Source organism: Giraffa tippelskirchi, chromosome 6 (assembly GCF_054371585.1).
Source record: "Giraffa tippelskirchi isolate mGirTip1 chromosome 6, T2T-mGirTip1v1.2.pri, whole genome shotgun sequence".
Taxonomy (NCBI): Eukaryota; Metazoa; Chordata; class Mammalia; order Artiodactyla; family Giraffidae; genus Giraffa; species Giraffa tippelskirchi.
Window position 1 is genome coordinate 67,184,021 of NC_137280.1, and position 20,130 is coordinate 67,204,150.

Here is a 20,130-nt window from a genome sequence, read left to right on the forward strand (position 1 = left end):
TCTCTGAGTTAAGGACTCAGAGAAGACTGGGATGGGAGTGATTAGGAGGCTCCATGGGTTCAGCTGAGCCAACTGGAGGCACAAAGGTACCACTGCCAGCGTCCTCTGCCAGGGTCGTGGTTTCTTCTTACAGCTGTCAGCCTGAGACCACGCTTCCTGCTTGCCCTTTATAATAGTACATACTGAATTAGGAGAATAAATTATAGATAGTACATAATGAAGTTTAAAAAAATAACAGAGCATTAAAGTAGTAAACTTAAGAGCATTAAATCTAAGGGAGAAAAATGATGCTGGCATGCTGAATTCAGAGGGCATATAATAGCATGATGATTTAAATGATGAAAAAAGTATATAAAAACCTCTGAGTTCAGTGAGAAGTGACAAAGTAATGAGGGGAAAAGGCAGTCTTTTCAGATGAGAACAAGAAGAGAGAATTCTGAAAAACAGAATTAAAAAAATAAGAGGAGAGTAAGATTTTTTTAAAAAATGGATTAAACAAAACTCTGACATTAAGGAGGAAGTAAAAATGTTAAAGGTTAAAAATAGGAAAGACTGGAGGTGAGGAAAAATAAATGATTAAACTCTAAAAACAGATAAGGTAAGATGATGAAGTTAAATTTTTAAAAAATATCAGATGTATAACAAGCAGTAGCTCAAAATTTAAAATAAACTACACTTATGCAAAGCGGCTTAAGATACTAGCCCATTTACAATGTCTATTCCACAGTATTCAGAGAAAGGGACAAACCAAGTGGCCAGTAATTGTTCCAATAGTGTTTGCCAGGCTCAGGTAACTCTACCCTTAGCATCTCCTGCTTCTCTGCAAGGGAGGGAATGTGAGGAGAGCTTCCCTTTATACACTCCAATCATGTAGCAGACACTGAGCTTTGGCCTTTATGTATGCTATTATATAGCAACCCAAAGGAGCTTCCCTGGTGGCTCAGAAGGCAAAGAATCTGCCTGGAATGCAGAAGACCCAGTTCCAATTCCTGTGTTGGGAAGATCCCCTGGAGAAGGGAATGGCAAGCCACTCCAGTATTCTTTCCTGGAGGATTCCATCGACAGAGGAGCCTGGTGGGCTACACTCCATGGGGTCGCAAAGAGTTGGACATGACTGAGCAACTAACAGACTTGGTCTTATTAGCTCCATTTCACGGAAATGAAAAATAAGACTCAGAGAGGTTAAGTAATTATACAAGGCCACAGAGCTAGTAAGTGGTATTAGCATGACCAATTGGTCTTGGTTTTCCTGGAACACAGAACTTTGCTTTAAAACCTGGATGGTCCTGGGAAAACCAGGAGTTTTCCTAGCATGCTCTCTGCACAGCTTCCTTACCGTCTACTCAAATGGTCCCCAACCTTTTTGGCACCAGGGAGTGGTTTCGCAGAAAACAATATTTTCACGGTTGGTGGGGAGTTGGTTTGGGGATGATTCAAGCACATTACATTTATTGTGCACTTTATTTCTATTATTACTACATCAGCTCCATCTAGGTTTATCAAGCATTAGATCCCAAAGGTTGGGGATTCATGATCTATTCAACTCACAGAGCTCAAGACTCAGCCTGGTCCTCACCCCATGTAGAAGCAACTCTCCTTTTTGTTTTCTGCTCTGTGGGGCTGTATCTCATATAGTCATCTATTATCACTCTTATATGGTGGTGATCAGTCTCATCCGCTGTCAACTCTACATCCCCAGGGCCTTGTAGTAGTGCTTACACTTAATCTGTGTGTACGTGTGTGTGTGTTAGCCTCTCAGTCGTGTCCGACTCTTTGTGATTCCCTGGACTGTAGCCCACCAGGCTCCTCTGTCCATGGGATTCTACAGGCAAGAATACTGGAATGGGTAGCCATTCCCTTCTCCAGGGGATCTTCCTGACCCAGGGATCAAACCCGGGTCTCCAGCATTACAGGCAGATTCTTTACTGTTTGAGCCACCAGAGAAGGCTGCTCCTCATTCATTCTTAAAGGCAACAAATATTTACTGAGTGCCTCCAATAGGCGAGGCGGCACGCTAGGACTACGTGAAGGTGGACCAAAGAAACACAGGCCCTGCCCCCATGAAATATACAGACTGTTAACAGTGCAGGCCTTTGGGATATGTTTGTTGAATGAGTGAATGAGCTTGATGGTGGACAGACTAAAGGGATATGAGCTGTTCAGCTTCCTGCCTTCCCTTAGGGGATGCCTCAGTTAAAGATTCTCAAGACCTTTTTTTTTATTCTGGCCATGCACTGTGTGGCTTGCAGGATCTTAGTTCCCCAACCAGGGATGGAACAAATGCCCCCTACAGTGGAAGCATGGAGTCCTAACACTGAACTGCCAGGGAAGTTCATGAAGCCAATTTTCATGGATACCCAAGGGAAGAAAGAAAGTGTCTGTTCTCAGTTGTCCCCCTTCAATTATCCAGGAAGCTTCTGTGGTTTAGGATTTTGGAGTTTGGGAGTTAGAATTTAACCCTAACACTCTACCTCTGAGAGCCTCTGAGTCTATTTTGCTTTATAATAGAAATGACTATTGATGATCTATTATACATGTTCTCAGCACTATCCTGGGCTCTGGGGATAGAGAACAAGTCTCTTCCTCCTGAAGCTTATATTCCAGTGAACTTACTATTTCTTCACATGCAAAAGAATAAAGGAATCCCTATGACCTAGGGTTATTGCAAAGATAAAATAAAATAACACACAAAACTTACTATCAAAGTTATTATAGCTTAGCAGTCATAGAAGAATCATCATAGACGATGATTCTTTGTGGGTAGTTATAAAGATTAAAGGAGGCAACTGTCTGACTTCCCAGGTGGTCCAGTGGTTAAGACTTTGTGCTTCCACTGCAGAGGGTGCGGTCAAAAAATCTAAAAAAAAAAAAAAATGTGGGGAGGGGAGGCAGTTGCTATACACAAAGAACTTAGCATTTACACAGTCATTTCAGTTCAATTCAGTAGCTCAGTCGTGTACGACTCTTTGAAACCCCATGGACCGTAGCACGTCAGGTTTCCCTGTCCATCACCATCTCCCAGAGCTTACCCAAACTCATGTGCATTGAGTTGGTGATGCCATCCAACCATCTCATCCTCTGTCATCCCCTTATCCTCCTGCCTTCAATCTTTCCCAGAATCAGGGTCTTTTCAAATGAATCAGTTCTTCACATCAGGTGGCCAAAGTTTTGGAGTTTCAGCTTCAACATCAGTCCTGCCAATGAATATTCAGGACTGATTTCCTTTAGGATGGACTGGTTGGATCTCCTTGCAGTCCAAGGGACTCTCAAGAGTCTTCTCCAACACCACAGTTCAAAAGCATCAATTCTTCGGCACTCAGCTTTCTTTATAGTCCAACTCTCACATCCATACATGACTACTGGAAAAACCATAGCTTTGACTAGATGGACCTCTGTTGGCAAAGTAATGTCTCTTCTTTTTAATATGCTGTCTAGGTTAATCATAGCTTTTCTTCCAAAGAGCAAGTGTCTTTTAATTTCATGGCTGTGGTCACCATCTGCAGTGATTTTGGAGCCCCCCCAAAATAAAGTCTCTCACTGTTTCCATTGTTTTCCCATCTATTTGCCATGAAGTGATGGGACAGGATGACATGATCTTAGTTTTCTGAATGTTGAGTTTTAAGCCAACTTTGTTTTACACAATAAATACCACAAAATTGCAGCCACTAGTATAGAAGTCTTCACATAGGCTGCCTCCAGAAAAAGGCAGTGGGCAGAGACTAAGGAGGAGCCATTGGGATTTGGTTCTCTGTCTTTCTCTCTTATTTCTCCCGTATGTGCTCCCTGGCTTGTAGTCATATAGGATACCTTGGGGGTGTCTAGATCAGCTTGGCTAGTTATTCTTTTTGCCCCTAAAGAGCTGCCGTTTTGTGCCCCTCTCTATGCTGGTGTCTCTGGGCGGCATCAGGTCTCTTTGTCTTCAGCTTCCATTTGGGTTCTTCCACAGCTAGATCAGGAAGGAGCTAGGAAGACAGGAAGAGAGAGAGAGACTGGGGCAAGCCCTCATTCTGCAGCAGCCTGGGCAAAGACTGTGTTCCTGTGTAACTAACATGACAGCTCTCACCAGGTTCTGATAATACCACTCCTCTCCTTGCTCCATCAGATCTCTAGAGGTTGGAAACAGCATCCTCTGTGTCTCATCACACTTTGTATCTCCCTCAATCTGATCCTGGAGCTTCCCAAGTGGCACAGTGGTAAAGAATCTGCCTGCCAATGCAGGAGACGCAAGAGATGTGAGTTTGATCTCTGGGTTGGGAAGATCCCCTGGAGGAGGACATGGCAACTCACTCCCGTATTCTTGCCTGGGAAATCCCATGGATAGAGGAGCCTGATGGGCTACAGTTCATAGAGTTGCAAGGAGTCTGATACGACTGATCTACTGAGTTGGCATGCACGCAATCCTATCCTAAACCTTTGCTTGATTGGCAGCGGAACTTAGAATATGTCTGATGCCAAAATCCATCCCATATCACTATGCTCAATCCTCCCCTGCAGAATACTTGGCCCTCCTACTTTTAGGACTCACAAACACTTCCTTGAATATTCCAATTAAAGACAGCATCATCAAGGAATTCTTATTACTATTAACATCAATATTAATGGATTTTGTTTTAGGAGGAGATGCTTCTTCTGGAGGCTTGACCACATCAATCAACTCAACTGTTACTTTGTAAGGAAAACCAGGAGCCAAATCCAGGCACAGAGTTTTGTCATATGTGCCCAGAGTATTGGAGGAAGCTTCTCCATTGGACTCTGAGTTTTATATGGTGACAAACTGTAACCTAGCAGAGTTTTCTCATTTGTACATTTAGCTTCTGTGTATTGCAATTACAAGTTGGAGGTGAGAAAGAACAAAGAGGGAGAGAGGTGGGGATAGAGAAGGAAAGGGAAAGGAAGGGAGGAAAAAAGAAGAGAGGATGAAAAAACCTAGACAGGATATTAAAAAAGCAGAGACATCACTTTCCCAACAAAGGCCTGTATACTCAAAGCTATGGTTTTCCCGGTGGTCATGTACAGATATAAGAGCTGGACCATAAAGAGGGCTGAGTGCTAAAGAATTGATGCTTTTGAGCTGTGGTGCTGGAGAAGACTCTTGAGAGTCCCTTGGACTGCAAGGAGATTAAACCAGTCAATCCTAAAGGGAACCAACCCTGGATATTCATTGGAACAACTGATGCTGGAGCTGAAGCTCCAATACTTTGGCCACCTGATGCGAAGAGCTGACTCATTGAAAAAGACCCTGATGCTGGGAAAGATTGAGGGCAAGAGGAGAAGTGGGTGACAGAGGATAAGATCGCTGGATGGCGTCACTGACTCAATAGACATGAATGTGAACAAACTCTGGGAGATAGTGAGGGACAGGGAAGCCTGGCGTGCTGAAGTTCATGGGGTCTCAAAGAGTTGGGCACGACTGAGCAACTGGTTTGAGCATGGTGTCTGTTCATGAGCACGTGGTTTGAGAAGATGAGGATTTACAGTCTATTTCAGTCTGTGGCCTCCAGAAAGGCTCCCACCCCATCAGACTGGATGTGCCACTAGGTTTAAAGTTACATCTCTGTCACACATCATGAATCTAAACACAAGCCAACTGCTTCATCTGGCCTCAGCCATTCCAGAGTAAAACTTGCCTATGTTGGCTTATGGAGGTATGATACATCCATTTGCCGGCTTCTTTTGGCATTTAACAGATTTTTTTTTTTTTACAGCCTGACTTTTGACTACGTTGTTCGCTTTAAAACCAAACCTCAGTGTAAGCTGTGATTCCAAAGTAGAGTAGGTTTCACCCAAGTAGTATATGTTGCATTGTGACACGTGTAGCAGAAAATTAGGAAGTTAGCAAGACAAGTAGAGATGGGAGAAGTCACAGTCTGGATGCCCAAACCTCCTGGAGCTGGCAGGTGAATAATAAATGTTTCTTTGAATGAAAAAAGGAATGAATGACTCATCTGCTGCTGGCAGTCAGGAAAGACTCAGGTGTCCTTTCTGAAAAGACTCTTGATGGAAAAGGCACAGGGCATTTTGCAGCACTGTGTTGGAAATGAAGCCTATAAATATTCACAGGCAGGCAAATCAGATATGTTTTGAAGACCCAAGTGGACACTGATTCAATTCTCTTCTCTCTCCATCTAGGGAGGCATCGCATCTCAAGCGCTTTATGGATGTGGCTAGGAGGAGGCAAAGGGTCAGCTGAGGAATGCGAGACTCAAATGAATTGCTCCCCTGCTGGATGGACCCTCCTGGTCGGGTCACTGGCAGGTCACTGATGAAATGTCCCCCTTTGTCACATTCTCCATTCCTGACACACAGGACATGGAAGAGCTGGGAATCTGCTTTAGCTACCATTAAGAGTGCTTTCTCTCAGGACTTCGCTGGTGGTCCAGTGGTTAAGAATCTGCTTTGCAATCCAGTGGGTGAAGATTCAATCCCTGGTCGGGGAACTAAGATCCCATACCCTGAAGAACAACTAGAGAGCCTGTGCTCTGCAACGAAAGATCCCACATAATGCAACTAAGACCTGACGCAGGCCACACAAAGAAAAAAGTGGTTCTTCTTCCAGAGTTAGCTTCAAAAATTTTAAAAATGGAGGTGATGGTATGAGCCTGGGTGGTTTTGCTTAGCTTGGAGACAGATGCATGTGCGTGAATCTGACTTTGGGAGACTACTATACGTGTCTCCAGTAGTGGCGTGTCAGACCCGGGGATGTCCTTTGTGACAGAAGAGGTCTGAGAATGGGCACAAGATTGCAGGATCCAGTGGATGCATCACTCCCAGGAGCCAAGGGAGCCCTGGATTGACTAAGGGAGCACCTTGGCATCATTTTATAGTCAACCTCTCCAAAGATGGGATGCCACTCTCCAGGATGCAGTGGACACTTCAAATCAAAGGCATGATGTAAAGCCCTGGTAGGTGGGATGCATGAGTCTGAGAAATAAAGAGGGGAAGCAGGAGTGACCCCACTTACCATCTCCCCCAGTGGCCCACCTGGGGAGCCTGAAACCCTAAGTGCTATAGCTTTAGAGTTCTAGCTTTCCACAGGTTGAAAAATTCCACCAGGTGACCGAGTAACAGTCCTACAAACTATAAAATACGGCATGTTGGGCTCGTTATGCCAGTAACCAGCAGACAAGCAGAGTCATCATTCAGGCAAGAATTATACCCTGGCCTAGGAAAGGCATGGTGACCAGAGGCTCAGAGGCCTGAGGGGTTAGAAACTGGACCACACCATCAGGCAAACCACCAAGAGATGTAAACCACCGCCAGAGATGCTAGCTGGCGGTGAGGGGAGTCTAGAACAAAGGCAAGAGGAGGGACACCATGTGTATCAGTTGGGCCCCCAAGACTAGCTGCATCAGTGGAAACTATGATTTATCTCAGGCACTGCCCTCTTCTAAGCTTTCCCAGGAAAGACAGGCTCACCAGGGTCATAGAGAAACTGTTTTCAGAACTTGTGCAAAGATGCGGATCCTAGTGGCACAAGGAGTGAACTGGTGTGGGTCTTGGGATGAGCCATTAGGTCTCGCTCTAGGAACCAGGGACATATTCTCCTAGGATTCCTGCCAAGGGCTGGCATTGTTCTTTGAGCATCAACTCAGCTGAGAGGGCCTCTCGCCCAAGGTCACTCTCTAAGACCAATGAACTTGGAGGTATAAATGCTCATAACTTCAACTCAGAAACATCATCCCAGATTCAGAATTCCCCATGGACTTCTCAGGTAGTCCAGTGGTTAAGACTCTGCACTTCCATTGCAGGGTGCACAGATTCAATCCCTGGTTGGGGAACTAAGATCCTAAATGCCACATGGATCAGCTAAAAACAAACAAACAAACAAACTCCCGTTGGAATTAGTGAGGTTGCTGTTGAAATTGATTCACAGCTCACTTTGTCCCTTTGTCTAGTTTTACTTTCTTCTCTTCCCTTCCATGGGAGCTGATGCCCAAAACATCCCCTAATAAATTCCCAACACTCATCCACCTCTCAGTCTGGTTCTCAGAGGACCCAACTGGCAATAACCAGAAAGCCCTCACTAATATTGTCAGCCTCCAATATTGGTTGAATGAATAAATTTGTTCAATGAGTGATTTAAATAATGAGTGTATTTTGCCATGCAGACCACTAGATGGATGATGATTTGACCACGTCATAGAGAGTTCTCTTCTTTCTGCATCCATTTTACATTTATTGAGCCCCAACAATGACCTGTGAAGTGAAGTGAAAGTTGCTCAGTTGTGTCCGACCCTTTGTGACCCCTGGACTATACAGTACATGGAATTTTCCAGGCCAGGATACTGGAGTGGGTAGCCTTTCCCTTCTCCAGGGGATCCTCCCAACCCAGGGATCGAACCCAGGTCTCTTGCTTTGCAGGCAAATTCTTTACCAGCTGAGACTTAAGGGAATCCCAAGAATACTGGAGTGGGTAGCCTGTCTCTTCTCCAGCAGATCTTCCCGATCCAGGAATCAAACCAGGATCTCCTGCACTGCAGGCAGATTTTTTACCAATTGAGATATCAGACAATGACCTAGACACTGTTTTATTTTATTAAAAAAAAATTCTTATTGGAGTATGGTTGATTCACAATGCTGTGTTAGCCTCAGGTATACAGTCAAGTGAATCAGCCCCCCTCCACCACATATATATGCATATATATGCATTCTTTTTCAGATTCTTTTCCCATATAGGCCACCTCAGAATATTGAGTAGAGTTCCCTGTGTTATACAATAAGTCCTTATTAGTTATCCACTTTCTACATGGTAGTGAGCATATGCCAAGCCAATCCCCATCTCCCAAATCCACCATGTCCCCCTGTTTTCCCTCTGGTAACCAGAAGCTTGATTTAAAAAACTGTGAGTCTGTTTCTGTATTGAAAGCAAGCTCATTTGTACCCTTTTTTTTAAAAAAAAAATCCCACATATAAGTGACATCACATGATATCTGTCCCTGTCTGTCCAGCCCACTTCACTCAGGATGATAATATTTAGGTCCATCCATATTGCTGCAGATGGCATCATTTCACTCTTTTCCATGGCTGAGTAACATTCTGTTATATATATGTACCACACCTTTTCCAGCCATTCCTCTGTTGATGAGCATCTAGGTTGTCTCCCCATCTGTTTTAGATTCTCATGGCAAATAAGACCTTCTCTCAGGGCCTTCCTTACGGGACACTCTGTAGGAACTTTAGTTTAGATCAAATAGTTCAGGGAAAACCTCTCTGGGGGTGGAAAGTTTAAGGCAACCTGAAGAATGAGGAGGAGTTGGCCAATAAAAGAAGCAGGCAACAATTACCCCAAGCAGAGGGCAAGCAGAGAGGGTGACCCTAGAGTAAGTGAGGTAGGGGAGGGCAAGGGCAGAGGGCTTCTTGCTGACGCTCTATAGCTTGTTTCAGCCTGGAGCTCTTGGGTTGAGCCACTTCTAGATCACGGTGAAAACCACAGAAGATGGTTTTTCTACCCAATATATCTCTGCTCCGAGACTCTCTCTTCCTGCAATTTGCACAGATCAGAACTACTCTTTCCTCTCCAGCCTCCCCCACCGTCTCCTCCTTCCCCTCCCTCCGGAGCAGATGGCACTGTCAAGGAGGTGGTGGTAGCAGTTCCCAAGGAAGTTTTTGGTGTGAGCATGAAGGAGGTGTTGTGTAATGTGATGGTTACTATGGCAAGTTTTATTGGGTAATTGGGTTTGAAGAAACATTTTGATTCATCATTAGCTGCTGAGCTAAAAATAGTGCCTCACCAAGAGCCTGTTTTCTCTTAAAATGTGTCTGCTGTTCTGATAAAGCACAGTATGCACCAAAAATTGGAGCATTTTCTCAAGTTACCTAAATCTGAATCTTGACTCCTCCAAAGAAGGCCCAATTATCATCTACATTACTTCACAAAAAGGCATGTTTGTTGTTACAAATGAATATAGTATTGACTTAGATGAAAAAAGAGTCCATTATGTCCAAGTTGAAGAGCCCAATTCATAGAGAAGATAACTTTATAGGGAATAATTTTATAAAGTTTCTCAACTATACAATTTTACAGTCAGGGGATAAAGCCAGTCTCCCAGCATTTCTTTTATCGGATGAGTATGCAGAATAGAGTGGTTGAAATATGGCAGTCTACCAAAGGACAAACACTGGCCAACCTCTGTAGTAGAGAATAGACACTGGCTAATCTGTGGCACTAGTGGTAAAGAACATGCCTGCCAATGCAGGAGACATAAGAGACGTCGGTTTGATCCCTGGGTCAGGAAGATCCCCAGGAAGAGGATATGGCAAACCCACTCTAGTATTCTTGCCTGGAGAATCCCATGGACAGAGGAGCCTGGCAGGCTATAGTCCACAGGGCCGCAAAAGAGTCAAACATGACTAAAGTGACTTAACACAAGTACAGAATCTGTTGCCAAGAGTTTAGTTTACTCTCACTTTTCCAAGTTTACCCATTTAAGGTTTGAATCAAATAAAATATTCTTCAAACATTTAAGTCCATGGTGGTTATGAGTAAGTGCCGTGTGTTTGGGTCTATAGGGCTGAGTTATATACCTTGTGACACATTAGGTAATAAAAATATAATGGAAGCCAAGAACATGAAGTGTCTCCAGCCCATGGTGACTCATACCTAATGCCATCCTGTTTGCAATTCTTTTTTCATAAATATGCTTATTTTATGTTTGGCTCTTAATTCTGCTACTGAACACAGCTAAGCCTATTTTGCCAACTTTAAAAAGTGTGACAACTAATTTTCCAGGATCACCATTAGATAAAAAGAGGTCACGTAAGGACAAATCCCACCATCGCTGTTGGCTACACTAACCTAGGAGTGCAAAGATCTGCCTCTGGGATTTGAATCCTCAACTCCGCCCCTTACTAAATGTGGGGAGATGGAGCCTTAAATCTCTCTAAGCTTCAGGCTCTTCACATGTTAAGTGGGGATAATAACTGTACCTACTTCATAGGTTTTTGTGATGGAGAGAAGTGATTACATGGATCCCTTGGCATACAATGATCAGTTAGTACGTGTCAGCTGTTACTATCAATAGTCATTTCTTTTTCTCAGCTCGACTTTATGTTCCTTTGCGTGCATGCTAAGTTGCTTCAGTCGTGTCTGAGTCTTTGCAACCTTATGGACTGTAGCCCTCTAGGCACCTCTGTCCATGGGATTCTCCAGACAAGAATACTGGAGTGGGTCACCATGCCCTCCTCCAGGGGAATCTTCCCAACCAGGAACTGAACCCACATCTCTTTTGTCTCCTGCATTGGCAAGTGGGTTCTTTACCACTAGTGCCACGTGGGAAGCCCGTATGTTCCTTTAATGAGTGATAATAGTCATGCCTAATTCTTTTGGATGCTATAACTATTATGACAATGTATCTATTTTGAAAACTTGGATACTTTTGTGAGGGAGAGGAGGCAGGCACCAATCTGGAGCATCCTGGGCACTCTGCAATGTATAGTCATCTTACCTGTGACACATGCTACTGGCTTAGGCACAGGCCAATTATATAAACCTTCAAGCTACACTCTTGGGAAATAGCTTAATAAAGGGCAATGTCTTCAATTCTGTAAGTGTAGGCCCAGCTCTAGGGCCTGGGAATATGTCAGTCAAAAAAAGAGACCAAACCCCTTCTTCTACTTATGAGGATGCAGACAATAAACAAAGGAATACAAAAAGACAGATGCACCTCCAGTGTTCATTGCAGCACTACTTAAAATGGTAAGTAGTATTTAAAACTACATAAAGCAACCTAAATGTCCATCAACAGATGAATGGATAAAGAAGATGTCGTATATATATACAATGAAATATTACTCAGTCATAGAAAGGAATGAAATTGGGTCATCTGTAGTGACGTGGACGAAACTAGAGTTTGTCATACAGAGTGAAGTAAGTCAGAAAGAGAAAAGCAAATACCGCATATTAACACATATATGTGGAAAGTAGAAAAAAGGTGCTGATGCACCTACTTGCAGAGATGCAGACGTAGAGAACGAACTTGTGGACACAGTGGGGGGAAAGGAGAGAGCAGGACAAATTGAGAGAGTAGCACAGATGTATACACACTACCACGTGTAAAAGAGAGAGCTAGTAGGAAGCTGCACAGCACAGGGAGCTCAGCTTGGTGCTCTGTGATGACCTAGAGGGCTGGGATGGGAGAGGAGGTCCAAGAGGGAGGGGATATATGTGTACATAGAGCTGATGCATGTTGTCCTACAGCAGAAACTAACACAACATTGTAGTGCAATTATACTCCAATAAAAAAAATAAAACACAAAAGCTGTTGGCCCATAAGAAAAATGCCAAAGGAATACAAAATTATAGTATTTCCTGTGCACTGGTGAAGAGTGCTATGGAGAAAAATATAGCTATCTCTGATGAAGTTGTATTTGAGCAGAGAGCTCCCCAAAAGGTGAGCAAACCATGCAGATAGCCAATGGAATAATGTGGAGTATATATTCCAGTATCAACAAACATTCATAGCAATTGCCTTGATAAATCAGAAGGCAAAAATAAAGGATTACAGACAAAACATAATCTAATCAATTTTACAGAGACTTTAAAAACTCATTTAAGATATGCCGGTTATCTTTCCTATAATTTTGGTGACTTGATCTTAAATAATTTATAACATAACAGCTTTAACCAGCTGTCACCATTATAAAAATAGTAGTTAAATTTATTATGTATCTCCTAGGTGTGTGGTTCAGTTCAGTTCAGTTCAGTCGCTCAGTCTCGTCCGACTCTTTGCGACCCCATGAATTGCAGCACGCCAGGCCCCCCTGTCCATCGCCAACTCCCGGAGTCTACCCAAACCCATGTCCATCGAGTCGGTGATGCCATCCAACCGTCTCATCCTCTGTCGTCCCCTTCTCCTCCTGCCCCAAATCCTACCCAGCATTAGGGTCTTTTCCAATGAGTCAACTCTTCGCATGAGGTGGCCAAAGTATTGGAGTTTCAGCTTCAACATCAGTCCTTCCAATGAACACCCAGGATTGATCTCTTTTAGGATGGATGGATTGGATCTCCTGGCAGTCCAAGGGACTCTCAAGAGTCTTCTCCAACACCACAGTTCAAAAGCATCAATTCTGCGGCGCTCAGCTTTCTTCACCATCCAACTCTCACATCCATACATGACCACTGGAAAAACCATAGCCTTGACTAGACGGACTTTTGTTGGCAAAGTAATGTCTCTGCTTTTCAATATGCTATCTAAGTTGGCCATAACCTTCCTTCCAAGGAGTAAGCGTCTTTTAATTTCATGGCTGCAATCACCATCAGCTGTGAGGTGTGTGGTACTTTACCACAATAGGTCAGCATAGGGGTTATGGCATCTGCTTTTCCAACAAGAGACACAAAGCTCAGAGAGGTGAAAATCCTTGTGTGTGTACATGACTAGGTAGAGAAACTGGGCCTGAAATACAGATCCCAGTTTGCAGATTTAAAATGTCTTGCCTTTTGTCTGATGATTTTGCTTATAATCCTAACACTTAGATAAGAAGCCTGTGTCCATCTGAGAACAAGAGCAAACATCAAGACCTAGTTAATGATGGAAATTCCTTTCTTCCTTCATCATTCAACAAATGCTTTCCAAGGCCCTACTACATGCCAGGTACTGTTCTAGACTTTGACGATACATTAGTGAGAAGTGGACATCATTTTCTATCTGTGGGCCTGCCCTGCTGGCAGAAGCAAATAATACAATTACATAAATTATTTGGAGTGGTAGAAGGTGAAAAAGCTGGCTTAAAACTCAACATTCAAAAAACTAAGATCATGGCATCTAGTCCCATCACTTCATGGCAAACAGAAGGGAAAAAAGTGGAAGCAGTGACAGATTATATCTTCTTGGGCTCCAAAATCACTGCAGACAGTGACTGTAGCCATGAGACTGAAAGATGATTTCTCTTTGGAAGCTATGGTTTTCCCAGTAGTCATGTACAGATGTGAGAGTTGGACCATAAGGAAGGATGAGCACTGAAAAATTGATGCTTTTGAATTGTGATGCTGGAGGAGACTCTTGAGAGTCCCTTGGACTGCAGGGAGGTTCAACCAGTCAATCCTAAAGGAAATCAACCCTGAATATTCATTGGAAGGACCAATGCTGACGCTGAAGCTCCAATACTTTGGCCACCTGATGCGAAGAGCTGACTCACTAGAAAAGACCCTGATGCCGGGAAAGATGGAAGGCAAAAGGAGGAGGGGTGACAGAGGACAAGATGGTGAGATAGCATACCAACTCAATGGAGATGAATTTGAACAAACTCCAGGAGATAGTGAAGGAGAAAGAGCCTAGTGTGCTATAGTCCATGGGGTCACAAAGAGTTGGACATGACTTAGTGACTGAACAACAACAAAAAGAAGGTAAAAAGTATGCTTTTAAAATAGAGCAATGTGGACATTCCCTGGTGGTCCAGTGGCTAAGACACCATGCTCCCATTGTGGGGGCCCAGGTTCAATCCCTGGTTGGGGAACTAGATCCTGCATGCCACAAGTAAAGATCTTGCATGTTTGAATCGAAGCAGTCAAAGATTCCATGTGCTGTTATTAAAACCCGGCACAGCCAAATAAATAAATAAAAATAAAATAATGCAACTTAAAATACACTGGAATGTAGGTTGGGGTGGGGTGGGGTAGGGATGCCATGTGAGAGAGAGGTTACAAATTTAAATAAGAACTTCAGGGTAGATGCTATCACCAAAAGGGTGGCTTTCCTGCCAAAACGTGAAAGAGGAAGGTGACATGGGGATCTCTGCATTAAGGACATCCCTAGCAGATGGAAGAGCCTGTGATAAGGCCAGGAGGGTGTACTCAAGAATTTCTAGGAGAGAGTTGAGACTGGAGCAGAGTAAACAAGGGAGAGAGTAGCAGAAACCTGGGAAGCAGGTGAGGGCCAGAGTGGACCACTTGAGGGACCAGCATGAAATGGGGAGTCATGCTCGGTTTGCAGCAGAGGAGGGGCTTTGTTGATGACACATTTGTTCCAGGAGTTATCCTCTGAAAAGCCATTGGTCCATCTGCTAGAACCTGCAGAATACAAAACAGCTTCCTGAACTCTCCTAAAATTTCTTCAGCTCGAAGTTCTTCTCCCGACCCATCCAAGAAGCTGGAAGGACTCTTGCTTTGATCAGAAGGAACCTTTGGTAGCATGAGCATCCCCTCAAACTTGGAATGCCTGAGATTCTGAAGTGCAGTAGAAAGGCGAACTAGATGATCGGAAGCATTCAAATTGGTATTCCTTGCTCCCACCCTTCTGTAGACAATGACCGTGGCTTTGAATTCAAGTACAGGACATATGTTTGCATAGTCGTTCTTTAGGGTATGGGATGAGAAGCTCTGGGAAACCAGATGCTAGAAGAGCTGCCCCATCTCCTAGAGTCTCTGTGGGCAGCTGCCAGAGGGCGCTGCTCTCACTTGTGACCACCAGCAAATCTGACCCCACTGTCCGCTGGAGGCAGGCACTGGAACCAGTTAGCAATAGCAGCCTTATAATGTAAAGTAATGCATGCAGGTTCAGTCGTGTCATGTCTGACTCTTCGTCATTCCACGGACTGTAGCCAGGCTCCTCTGTCCATGGAATTTTCCAGGCAAGAATCCTGGAGTGGGTTGCCATTTCCTACTCCAGGGGATCTTCCCAACCTAGGGATCAAACCCACGTCTCCTGAGTCTCCTGCATTGGCAGGTGGATTCTTTACCACTGTGCCACCTGGCAAGTTATAATCGCAATCTATTAACAGTTAATTTCCTTTGCCCATCAGAGTTTTAGAAATGGTGACAGAGAAGTATGCCAAGTTAGAGAGAAAGAAATCCCACTAGTAAATGACCAGTCCAGGATAGTACCCTGCCCAGTATCAGGATACTAAGAAACATTTCAGGTGCAAGCTTCCAGGTCTGATAAGCAACAGGGCTAGTAACTTGCCCTCCACAACCAAGTTATTATACCTTCTGATACACTGAATATCAGAAAGCTTTAAAATATAAATTGTATTAACAATTGCCAAGTGTATTTTTTGGTATGAGTGCTTTGAATGAATGGATCATTTAGAGAAAGCGTTGGTTCAATGGAAAAAAATGAGCTTTCAAGTACATGTCCTCCTTCAATATTTAATCAAAATAGTGACTCAATAGAGTTCCAATACTGTCTCTTTAAGCTATTATTTTTTAAAAGTCAAAGAGAATACTCAGAGAAAGAGATGCAACTCTTTTACTTTTTTCCTTTTAGTAAAACACACCATGTTGGAGAAATGATGTTTGATTACATTCTTTCAGCCTTCCATCAAATGATTTGGAAGTAGCAGTTAAAAAATATCAAAGGCATACATTTTCATTAATCAGGCTATTCACTAGTGCTTTGGCCTGAGCCTTTTGCCAACTGTTCCATTTTGGCCATGTCACTCTCCCCAACAGCTCTGTTCATTCATTCAATAATTACTTACAGATTATCAGTTATGTGCTAGGCAATGTTGTAGGGGCTGGAAAGATGACAGTGAATTAAGGAATCAAGGTCTTGGGACTTCCATGGTGGTCCAGTGGCTGAGACTCTGAGCTCTCAGTGCAGGGGGCTCAGGTTCAATCCCTAGTTGGGAAACTGGATCCCACATGCTGAAACTAAGAGCTGGCATGCCACAGCTAAAACCAGGTGCAGCCAAATAGATAAAATAAATTAAAAAATAATAAATATTAAAAAAAGAACCAAGGTCTCTGCCCTTACGAAGCTGCCACTGCAAACTGTATAATAACAGGTAACACAAGACTTCCCTGGTGGCTCAGTGATAAAGAACCCACCTGCCAAGGCAGGAGATGCAGGTTCAATCCCTGAATTGGGAAGATTCCCTGTAGAAGGAAATGACAATCCACTCCAGTAAGCTTCCTTGAAAAATCCCATGGACAGAGGAGCCTGGCGGGCTTCAGTCCATGGGGTCATGACTCAGGGACTGAGCGCGCGCACACACACACACACAGAGGCAACAAACATGGCCTAAGCAGTTTAAAGTCCCAAGACTTTACCCATATTACCTCTGTTAATGCTCACACTGGCCTTATAAGATACATACTATAACTATCCTCATTTTATAGATGAGGGAACTGAGGCTTAAAGAAGTTAAATAACTTGCCAGGTCACAAGTTAGTGAGTGGTGGTGTCAGGATTCAAACCCAAGTACTCTAGTTCCAAAGCATGTCTTATCACTCATTTTGCCAAAACACCTTTTTTAATTTGAGAGGAAATATACAAGTGACCTTTCCTGAAAACAAAAATATAGTGGAGGGTATGGATATGGGCATCTCATTTTTTAGCAGTGGAGGGCTCACTGTTTAGCCATGCCATTTTGTTGGTACCTCTAAATCTTCCCTTTGAATTCCCAGTTCACCTGCTACAGTGAAATTTTCCTGCGTTCCCAGTCAAAATTAATGACATCACCTTCTTTCTGGCTCAAAATACTACAGAAATGTCAGGGACTCTCGCAGAGATGACAAAAAAGGAGGAGAAAAGGAATGATGGTGGTGATGATGGAAATAAAGGTAATATTGGAATTAATGAAAATGATGATCTGAGATACTGTAGGCAGTACTGGGTCTTTGCAGCACTTAAGTATGGCAGCTGCTTATGTCATGTCAATGACAAACAGCATTTTCTACAAGTAGGTGTGTCACAAAAGGCCAAGAGCTTCTTGGGGTGGAGTGAGTTTCCTGTCATTGGAGTATTCAAGCAGAATTGGTATAAAATTTTAATAGAAAATGTACAGATTAAGTGGCTTTCCTGATAGCTCAGTTGGTAAAGAATCCGCTTGAAATTCAGGAGACCATGGTTCAATTCCTGGGTCTAGAAGACCCCCTGGAGAAGTGAACAGCTACCCACTCCAGTATTCTGGCCTGGAGAATTCCACGGATTGTATAATCCATGGGGTCGCAAACAGTCCAACACAACTAAGCAACTTTCACTTTCGCTTTCACATATAGATTAAGCATATTAATCTATATTCTACTTTTTTATGATGTTCATTACTTTTCCCAGACTCATTCCCAAAACTGAGCAGACAAATGAATGTCAGTTTGACTCAAAAATTTTCCCTAGTATTACATAAGTTTTCCTTTCATCTACCTATCTATTTATCTAGCTAGTTAGCTCTTTAGCCACCCAATCCAGTATTTGTGTCAACTTCCTCATTGTAAGGTCAACAGATCTTATAAATTTATTTGATAACTCAAGCTTACTGAGATCCACCATAAAAAAAAAAAAGAAATAAGCAATAAGATAAGAGTAATTATGTTTAATAAAATTGGTGGTTATCTCTTTAATGATACCATCTATTTAAAGACTATGGAGATGATGAGTATTTTTACCAGAACGTGGACTATCAGAAGAAAAGCATCACCTTGGCATTATGACTTTGTGGTAGGATCACTGGAATTACTACTTAAAGGCAAATTCATCTTCTTTTGGTATGATTCTTATTCATCTACTGGTACCAAAAATATTTTGTCTGCAATTTTTAGCCTTATCCAGGATTTGAGCCAGAAAGAAAGAGGCTAGAAGCTCAGTAGAAGCACTAATCTGAACCCTGGTCCAACACACAATTATCTCACCTTCTTGCACATTAAAATCTATTGTAATATATCCTCTAGAGAAGCCAGAATTACCACCTGACCCTGAATATCAGCCTTGGGTATTCCCATTCATTTTTTCATTCTTATATAAATATTGACCAAACATGGAGTGCTGAGAGTATTCAGGTGTGCAAGCAAATTTGACCCATTCCTTATCTCATCATACCTACTCTCTGGTGGAAAAACAGACGTGGAACAAATACTCTCACCACACACACACACACACACACACACACACAAACACACACACACACAAACACACACTCACACACAGAGTGTTATGTGTTATCTAAGAAAAGTACAAGAAGGTTGGTGGGAATGCAAACTAGTACAGCCACTATGGAGAACAGTGTGGAGATTCCTTAAAAAACTGGGAATAGAACTGCCATATGACCCAGCAATCCCACTGCTGGGCATACACACTGAAGAAACCAGAATTGAAAGAGACGCGTGTACCCCAATGTTCATCGCAGCACTGTTTACAATAGCCAGGATATGGAAGCAACCTAGATGTCCATCAGCAGACGAATGGATAAGGAAGCTGTGGTACATATACACAATGGAATATTACTCAGCCATTAAAAAAAATACATTTGAATCGGTTCTACTGAGATGGATGAAACTGGAGCCCATTATACAGAGTGAAGTAAGCCAGAAAGAAAAACAACAATACAGTATACTAATGCATATATATGGAATTTGAAAGATGGTAATGATAACCCTATATGCGAGACAGAATAAGAGACACAGATGCATAGAACAATTTTATGGACTCTGAGGGAGAAGGTGAGGGTGGGACGTTCTGGGAGAATAGCATTGAAACATGTATATTATCATATGTGAAACAGAACACCATTCCATGTTCGATGCATGAGACAAATGCTCAGGGCCGGGGCAATGGGATGACCCAGAGGGATGGGATGGGGAGGGAGGTGGGTGGGGGGTCCAGGAAGGGGAACACATGTAAACCCATGGCTGATTCATGTCAATGTATGGCAAAAACTATTACAATATTGTAAAGTAATTAGCCCCCAACTAAAATAAATAAATTTATTTAAAAAAAAAAGAAAAGTACAAGAAGAAGAAGACATGTGCTCAGTCGTGTCTGACTCTTTCCAATCCTACGGACTGTAGCGCTCCAGGCTCCGCTGTCTATGCGATTCTCCAGGCAATAAGACTGGAGTGCGTTGCCATTTCCTTCTCCAGGGGACCTTCCCGATCCAGGGATTGAACTTGGCATCTCTTGCATCTCCTGCATTGGCAGGTGGATTTATTATCACTAAGCCACAAGTTGGGATCTAAGAGAGCGCAGAGGTAGCCTCCCTGAGAAAGTTCTTTGGGTTGAAAATGAGGAAAGAGCTTCTTGGGAAAAGGAGGAACAGAAACTTGGGCAGCTTGGAGGCAGAAAGAGACATGGGTCTTTGGAGGAACTGACGGAAGCCAGTTTCTCGAACTGAGTGAGAGGAAGATGAAGAATGGAATTATTGGAGGAAGACAGAGGCCAGATCTCAAATGTGGATCCCAGGGGGAAATTCTGCCTTTGCCTT

General features: G+C 43.1%; 1 protein-coding gene and 1 non-coding gene across 2 annotated transcripts in view; one reads left to right on the top strand and one right to left on the bottom strand.

Annotated features, from left to right (window-relative positions):
• The window catches only part of ADCY8 (adenylate cyclase 8), a 225,441-nt gene that overhangs the window by 185,232 nt on the left and 20,079 nt on the right, over positions 1-20,130 (bottom strand). The window lies entirely within an intron of this gene.
• On the top strand, positions 14,380-14,451 carry TRNAG-CCC (transfer RNA glycine (anticodon CCC)). The gene has a single exon. It is a non-coding gene; the product is annotated as a tRNA-Gly (tRNA).